Consider the following 7962-nt stretch of genomic DNA (forward strand, 5'->3'; position numbering starts at 1 on the left):
TGGTATTTATATATCTCTACTTTACAGATGAGGAAACTGAAGCTCGAGATGTTAAGGAAATTATCCAAGGTCATGCACAGTCACAGGGCAAGCTGGGGCTCAGGTCACAGGTCTGTGTATCCCAAATTCTAACAGAAGGGGACCATGATGTGCTACTTTAGGCTCTAGAAACCCCATATGGGCATTCAGTGTGAGGGACAACAGTGAATCTCCAGCCCTTTCCTTACTAACATCTGTTACAGCCTGAAATACAAGGTTATTAGAGATGACAGAATTCTTCAAAAAGGACTATCTTGGAACATTTGTTCAAACATGGCACCTGGTTGAGGGACAGGAGCCCACATGGGTCTCAACCCTACTGCACTTTGGAGTCACTAGGGAACATACCAAATGCTGCTGCCTGAATCCTGTTCCCTGAGACTTGGATTTAGTAGTTCCAAGACATGGCCTTGGCAGGAGGGTATTAAGTTGATTCGAATGTGCAGCCAAGTGTGAAAAACGCACACATTAAGAAAAAAACATTTTATTTATTTATTTATTTTTCAGTGCTGGGAATTGAATGCAGGGCCTTGTACTTGCTGGGCAGACGCTCTTCCACCGAGCTGTATCCCTAGCTTTTTTTTTTTTTTTTTTCTTAAATTCTTATTTTGAGACAGAGCTTCATTAAGTTGCCAAGACCACAGCCTCCCCAGTAGCTGGGATTACTGGTAAGGGCTACCACGCCAGGCTCACTTCTCCTCTTTACTGAAGTAGTCTATGATGTTATGATGTTAAGTGTTTCCACAGCTTGGATAGATAAGGTAAAGGGAGGGGGGGCTGTTTGCATAGACTCATTAGAGAACTAAGAATAAACACCTGGCCCACGCCATTCCCCAGGTGTCTTGAGGGATTCTCTAAACCTGACAGAACAAACAATAGGGTTTCACCAATCTCAAGCCACTTCTCAAACTCCTCCCACCCATAATGAGCTTGTAATACTTGCTTTGCGGACCAAAGACTCAATTTTGTAAATCATGTGTACTTTAATTAGGTTAATGAATTTGGTTCCCTGGGATACACAGCACATTAGCTGAGTGATACATTAATCAGAATTCATCAACCTGATTATCCACGTTCCTGTCAGTATAAGTTAGATTATGCTGCATTAACAGATACTCTCAAAACCTCAGTGGCTTAAAACCACTAAGATTTATCTCTCACTGGCTGCTCACCCACCATAGGTCAGGTAGGACCCAGGCTAGGTCAGGTGGGACCCAGGCTAGCACAGCTGGCACCAACTGGAGAACTGATATTTTCCACAGCACAGAAAAAGAATGGCATGGCTTCCACCAGAAATGGAATGTGTCCCTTCTGCTCACATTTCATCCATCAAAGCAAGTCACACAGCCACATCCATCTTCAAGGGAGCTGGGAAGCACAATCCAACCCTGAGAAGGAGACACAGAGGGAGTGGAATCATAGCACTAATGACTCCCATCAGTCACCACCCGCTTCCCCACCGCCCCGCCAGCAGACGGCACATGAATGACTCAAGATCACTAAGGTCCAACGTCCCTGTTGGAAGGCGTGGGCCCATCACAAAGACAAATTCTGATCATTGTACCTGGGCTCACTGCTTCTCTGCAGACCCTCGGAATCTGGAGGAGCTTGAAGCGTTGACATCAGTTAAAGTGGTATCTGAATAGCCCGGTGACCTCCTGTTCCACCAAGGACATGCTATGGAATCCTGGAATCGCCAGGACCTCAGAGCCCAGCCCAGCCTTATGTCTACCCAATTCTCCTCTATTAGCTCCCACTGGACTCTGGGCAGACCAATTTCCTTTATCAGGCCTCTCCAGCTGGGCTGCAACCTGTGGCTCACTCCACGTTCAAAGCTTCAGAAGCGGGGACTTGCAGGGCTGCGAAGGCACTTCCTGAGCTGGGCTCTCGCCTTCAGGGGCCCTTTGAGGTTGCTCGGACTCACTGTCTTCTCTTCAAAGACTAGGTTCAGTCGAGAGCCTGCAGGAAGCCAGCAAACCCGAGCGTTTGAGGAACTGACTCAAAAAATAGAATAAAAAGAAGCAGGTGATGAGTGCAGAAGCGCCTGCCGAGGCTCCCCACCCACTTCCACAGCTGCGGCGGCGGGAGGGAAGACTCCAGTTCCCCCTGCGCTGCCCGCTTCCTACAGTGCTGGGCTCAGGCTCCTCCGCGGGAAGGGAAACCTTCCCAGACGTGCCCCCACCCCAACTAAAGCATATTTTCAAAGGGCTTCGCTTTTAATATGTGTGGCGTTCCTCTCCCAGAGGAGAACCTTGGAAACTGGAATGGAAACATACCTGTTTTGGAATCTACCTGTAAAATGAGGATTTCTTCCATCTGAGTACTTTGAAGAAGTACTGGAGTCTGAATGGACTGGATTCAAATCCCTGGGAACGGGGAGCCTGATTTCCTGTTTTGGGCTCTGCTAGTTACCATCTGTGTGTCCTCGGGTAAATGACTTTGCTGCTCTGTGCCTCACTTTCCTCGTCTGTGAAGTAGAGGCACTGTAGGGTAGTGTAGTGTCCAGGAGGATGAGATAAGTTGACATATGCAGAGCAACTAGAATGGCCTGACACCTAGGACGTGATCTCCAGCAATAGGGACTAACACTATTGCCACCCATGGCAAGCCCCAACCACTATTCAGTCCACATCTCCTCAGCCAATGGCAAGAGTCATTAACTGCAAAGTCAGAGTTCAGGGCCATTCCCAGCACTCTCCCCAGCCTAGAAGCAACCACAAATGCCCAGAGTTCTGTGGACAAACTGTTTCTCCATTCCCCTAGGAATCCGCAACCATTGCAACCAAGTACCCAGTTTGAAAGTCAGATCCAAGACTCAGGAGCCATGAGTTCCCTTGATGCTACTGAGAGAAAGTCCTTGAGCCCCTCCACATCTGCTTTGAGTGGGGAGACGTGGGGAGATGGGGGGAGATGGAGGGAGATGATGCCTACACAGCCTATTAGGTGCAGCCTATTATGACCCTATTAGGTTGTCCCGCAGGCACGAGCATTTGGAGGGTGCTAAATGTGGATGTGGAATTCTCTCAGGGAGTCCTTCCTTCTCCTGCCTGCAAGACATTGTTAACACAACCATAGGAAGATGAGAAATGATGAGAAACAGAATCAGTGAGAGACAGTGGTCCAGGATAGGATATGAAATATAAAGCATTTTGCAAATGTAAGGTTTAGGTCTTATTGTCTGATTCCTCAGGGCACAGAAGCCTGGGACAGTTCAGTCCATTCCTGGGCAGTCAACCTCCAGGTAGAGGCAAACTGGGCTCCTGAACATACATGCACACATACAAGTGTACACCATGCAAGCCCATGTGTGTGCAAACACACATATGCACATACACTACACATGCCCATGCAGACTGCACACGCCCACCTCAGGATGCTACTCCAGTTCATCAGCACTAAAAGTGCTGATGAATCCCTCCAGTTCTAATAGCAACCAATTGAGCAATGTATTTAGTGACCTTACCAAGAGGGAAAAGGTTGCCTTTAACATTTTTCCTTCCAAATCTGTCACACTCTGGCAGCCCAAGAGGTTCCAGAAATGAGAAGGGAAGTGATACAGCAGCTGACGCCCTCTGGTGGACAGTGTCTTCTCACTCGCTTGCTCTGGAAGGCAACTCCAAAGGGCACAATCCAAATCAGTGCATGTTTGCTGTGTTCGGTGCCAGGTGCTATTGGAAGGGACCAAGGTGGGAAACATGCTGCTGTCACCCTTGAGGTGCTACAGTTTCTCAAATCCCTTTCTCTTCTAACCCTAGAGTGTTCTCCTGCCCTGGTGTCCAGATGGTAACTTAAACATAATCAATAAAACCTTATGACATTCCTCTCTGAATCCCTTAATATGTCACAACCTGCACAAGGCACTTCTTACCCATTAGTCCTCTCCTTTGTAGCAACACTGTGACTTAGATTTCATCTTATTCTAAAGCTGAGGCTCAGAGAGGTTATGTGACTTATCTAAAGTCATATAGTCTATAAATGCTAGAGATTTTGTTTAAATTCATTTTCAAAACATTCAAATGGCACAGGATCAAATCTTACAATGGAATCTATAGTAAAAATACTTCTTCCCACCTGCATCTCCCCAGGTGGCAGCTCCAGGGGTAACCTCATGTGTTAGTTTCTTGTGGATTTTTCTATACCTATTCTGTGTACCTAAAAGGTTTCTGTTTGGTTTTAAAAGGCGCAAAGGGTAGGATACCATACACTGTTCTCAACCTAGCCTTTCTCGATTGGTAACGTCACTGAAGTCCATTCTGTAGCAGTGAAGATAAAGAAAGATGCCTCCTCCTTTTTAAGATTCCATCATATGGAATGACCATGTGTCTTTAAATGTGCCCACTACTAATGGGCCTTCAAAATGTAGACAAACTTCTACTTTTACAAATCCACTGCGTATGTGTATATTTGGAGATACGTTGTACATATGTCCTTTCACACAGAACTGCTGGATTAAAGGGTATGTGATTTGTGATTTCAACAGATGTCATCAAACTTCCCTCTTTTGAGGTTGTGCCAGTTGACACAACCCCACCACCAGCAGCCAGCCATCTCATTGGCAAGGAGCAGAATCTACTTGCTCTTGACCCCAACACCAAGACCATCTCCATCAGAGCCCACCACTCTTTGCCAAACCCCCAAAGTCATCACTGTGATTTCACCAGATAAGTGCCAGACATTTTGGCCAGAGCATGTGCCAGTACTTCTTCTTTTCTATAATAAAAAGCAGGAAGAGAAGAAGGAGCACTCAGAGAGCTGGATAAAAACACATGTCCTTGGGCACCTGGCTAAGGGCCCAAGTATGAAGTCAAGGACCCAGGATCTGCCCTCATCAAGCTCCCACAAGCAGACAGAACCTCAGTGCTGGGAACCCAGAGCCCGCTGGGGCTGAGAGGCTGAAAGCAGAGGTGGGAGACAGGACTGAGAGCAGAAGGTGGCCCTGGAGTAGCCCCCGTGAAGGAACCTCTGTTCATTGTCAGCGCCATTTATGCTGCACTAGGTCCATCGGTGCCAGGAATATGAATGGCTTCAGACTCAATCTATTCAGTCTTGCCCTGCGTCACTGTCAAGATCACAATAAGAAGAGTGGCAGAATCTACGCATGAAGCTGGGTCAATCTTTATTAAAATCTTTTTTGTGCACAATGTTCCCAATTTGTTTCTTTGTTCCTGGTATCTGGAGTCATACAATTTCTGATATTTGTCACAGAGATCAAGCAAATTTGATTGACAGTCTATAGTGAAGGAAGATATATCCAGCAAGAAGTATTACCCCTCACCCAGCCTGATGCATTTGAGCCTCTGGGGGCTCCCCCATTTGAATGACCTTGGGGGGAAGTTTTCAGCATGGCTGGAAGACACCATGGTTGCTGAAGAAATCTGGGGACCATGAACCTCAACAATATTACTAGTACTCTAGCAGGCCCAGAACTTTAACTGAAAGTTAAATCTGACTGGTACCTGTCATCTTTAGCAGGGCCTTCACATTTATTCCTGGGGCCCAAATTCTACACAGGTCCCCAAACCTTCAACCAAAGCATCTGTCTCCTTATCTGCTGTACTTGTTGAGGGTCTAGGTAAGACCTTTTTTTGTTGTTTAATTTTAAATTTTTAAAGTTTGTGATTAGTTAAACAAATTTTTAAGATTAAAAGGTACTGACTTGGTTGGGTGCAGTGTTGCATATCTTTGTAAGCCCAGCAACTCAGGAGGCTGAGGCAGGAGAATTACAAATTCAAATCCAGCCTCTGCGATTTAGCAAGATCCTATTTCAAAATAAAAACAATTGTGGATGTAGCTCAGTACAGTAGTAAAGTATCCCTGGGTTCAATCCCTAGTACCAAAATAAATAAATTGCAGTAACTTGGATACATAGGGAAGAATAGAAAATGTGTCCACAGAGGATGTACTATGGGAACTGATGGGAATGTGAAATGATACAACCACATTAGAAAATAGTAGTTTCTAAAAATTGTAAATATATACCTACCCTATGATCCACATTCTACTCCCAGGTATTTGTCCAGGAGAAACAGAAGCACATGTCCCTATAAAGATTTTTACATGATTATTCACAGTAGCTTTATTTGTAAAATCCCCAAACTGAAAACAACCCAAATGTCCATCCACAGCTGAACTGGTAAATAGTGGTGTAGTTGTACAATATAATACCATTCAGCAATAAAAAAAAAGAAGCAAGTTATTGATAAAACAGCATAGGTAAATCTCAAAATAATCAAGGTAAGTGACAGAAATCAGACAAACAGGGCACAAGTGGTGCATGCCTGTCATCCCAGCTACACAGGAGGCAAAGACAAGAAGATGGCGAGTTTGAGGCCAGTCTGAGCAAGTAGGCACACAAAATGAAAAATGAAAAAGACTGGGGATTTCAGCTCAGTAGTGGACCACTTGCCCAGCACTGGATTGTACTAGACTGGATTCAATCCCCAGTACAAAAAAACAGTGAGACAAAATATATATATATTGTATGACTCCATCTATAGGTAATTTTAAAAAGTTTCCGCTAAACCATAATGACAGAACACAGATCTGCTTGGTAGTTTGTTTTGGAGATACAACAGGAAGAAGTGAGTTCAAAATTTATTCAGCTGTACACCTCAAATATATCATTTACATCAATTGTATCTTGACAAATTTGGGGGGAGGAGTAAAGGAGTTTTAATAAGGTGAGGTCAGGAGAAGGGAATAGAACAGCTTCTTTATGGAGTAGCCTTATGACCCCAGAAGCTCCAGGCTTACCTCATCCTGAAGACCAAATGAAAGACCTTCTCTTTCCTGATAGTTTCAACCAAAGTCTGGAATTGAGTCTCATCGTCTCTAACTTTCCTAACTGCCTTCATCATGCACCATTCCCTGAACCAATCACTGTGGCCAGAGCACTGCCAGGTTCTGGCTGGTCACCAATCACGTGTCCGGGGTAGGGGTCAACTCTGCCCCACGGGCTGAGCCCCCGATCTGGTCTCTGTAGTATGCCCTGTTAGCTATCCAGGAAAACCCAACCCCCAGCCCCATTTCCCTTTCCTATCTCCCTTTTCAGAAGCTAGAAAAATGAAATGTCAGCCTTCCCCAACTGCTTTGCAGCTAGGGAGAAACTTAACATGGTTTTAACTAAAAAATATATATAAATGAAAGGACGCTGGAAATAACCAGGAAAGGAAAAAAAAAAAAGACAAATGATTGCAGTTCTTTCCTCCTTTCATCTCCTGGGAGTGCAGATGTGATGGCTGGAGCTGTGAGCACTATAGAGAACCTCGGAATCCAGGCAAGCGACCACCTACCCTCAGGCTTTTGCAGTGTAAGTCCCTTTTTGCAGCCACCCTCCTTGGCTTTCTTGTTCTTGATAGCTAAACACATTCCTAACTTATCCAACCCCAAAGGCAGGTCTGGTTCCATCATCGGAGGAATGGGAATCAGGGTTAGACAGGAAGGAACAACCAACTGCTGAGTGCAGAGAAAACCAGATGAGCTGGAGGCAGGAGGCAGGGAGCCACTGAGGGCCGCCGAGCGGTGGAAAAGGTGGGCACATCCAGGGAAGTTGAGAAAGAAGCTCTGCTGGGTAGAGGGAAAGAGCTGGGAAGGAGTCGATGGCAAGGAGAGTCTGGGTCTGGACATCTCAAAAATCCTCAGAACCCCTGGTGGTGCAATAGGAGCCATGAGCCATTCCCGGATGACAGAGACACACACAGAGACGGGATGTCTGGGACCCAGCCCCTCTGTAACCAGGGCACATCACTTTCCACCCCCTCACCCCACCCCTTCATGTAGGCAAGGTCAGAGGGTCACGTCCAACAGCCTAGGGGAATTTCTAGGAGTGTTAGCGCTCAAGTAAGGGGAAAAGAAAAAGGAGGATCATGAGACAAGCCCTGATGTGAAAGCAATCTGTTCCCTGAGTTCTAAATTGCAAACTCT

General features: G+C 45.8%; 1 long non-coding RNA gene across 1 annotated transcript; it reads right to left on the reverse strand.

The window, feature by feature from the left end:
- Positions 1–507: 507 nt before the first annotated feature.
- Positions 508–6509, reverse strand: LOC144377786 (uncharacterized). The gene is made up of 2 exons (XR_013438884.1): positions 1604–6509; positions 508–1427 (listed from the first exon to the last, which is right to left on the reverse strand). It is a non-coding gene; the product is annotated as an uncharacterized LOC144377786 (long non-coding RNA).
- Positions 6510–7962: the final 1453 nt, after the last annotated feature.

The sequence above is a fragment of the Ictidomys tridecemlineatus genome, chromosome 5, assembly GCF_052094955.1.
Source record: "Ictidomys tridecemlineatus isolate mIctTri1 chromosome 5, mIctTri1.hap1, whole genome shotgun sequence".
Taxonomy (NCBI): domain Eukaryota; kingdom Metazoa; phylum Chordata; class Mammalia; order Rodentia; family Sciuridae; genus Ictidomys; species Ictidomys tridecemlineatus.